The sequence below is a fragment of the Penaeus monodon genome, chromosome 20 (genome assembly GCF_015228065.2).
Source record: "Penaeus monodon isolate SGIC_2016 chromosome 20, NSTDA_Pmon_1, whole genome shotgun sequence".
NCBI classification, from domain to species: Eukaryota; Metazoa; Arthropoda; class Malacostraca; order Decapoda; family Penaeidae; genus Penaeus; species Penaeus monodon.
This window is the reverse complement of record NC_051405.1, coordinates 24,568,419-24,568,641: the sequence shown is the minus strand read 5'-3', so window position 1 is coordinate 24,568,641 and position 223 is coordinate 24,568,419. Positions and strand designations below refer to the sequence as shown.

The window sequence follows — 223 nt, the reverse complement described above, 5'->3', positions numbered from 1 at the left end:
ACGCGCTCGGTTCAGTGCGACCTGTAGATGTGGCTATCATTAGATAGGAAGAGAACACGAATCTAAATCAGATAGAGCTTAACGTGATAACGAGTGATAAATAGGTTACGTCGGGGAACAGGACTGATCCAAGGTTCTCGTTTCTTGCCACAGACATTAAAACTTGTATCAAGGGGGAATAGAGAGAGTGAATACTTCCGAAGTAAGGACAGTGTTGTGTGTG

General features: G+C 43.9%; 1 protein-coding gene across 1 annotated transcript in view; it reads left to right on the top strand.

The window, feature by feature from the left end:
* Positions 1-223, top strand: part of LOC119585724 (ubiquitin carboxyl-terminal hydrolase Usp2-like) — a gene marked incomplete in the record, with an annotated part of 125,661 nt that overhangs the window by 65,104 nt on the left and 60,334 nt on the right.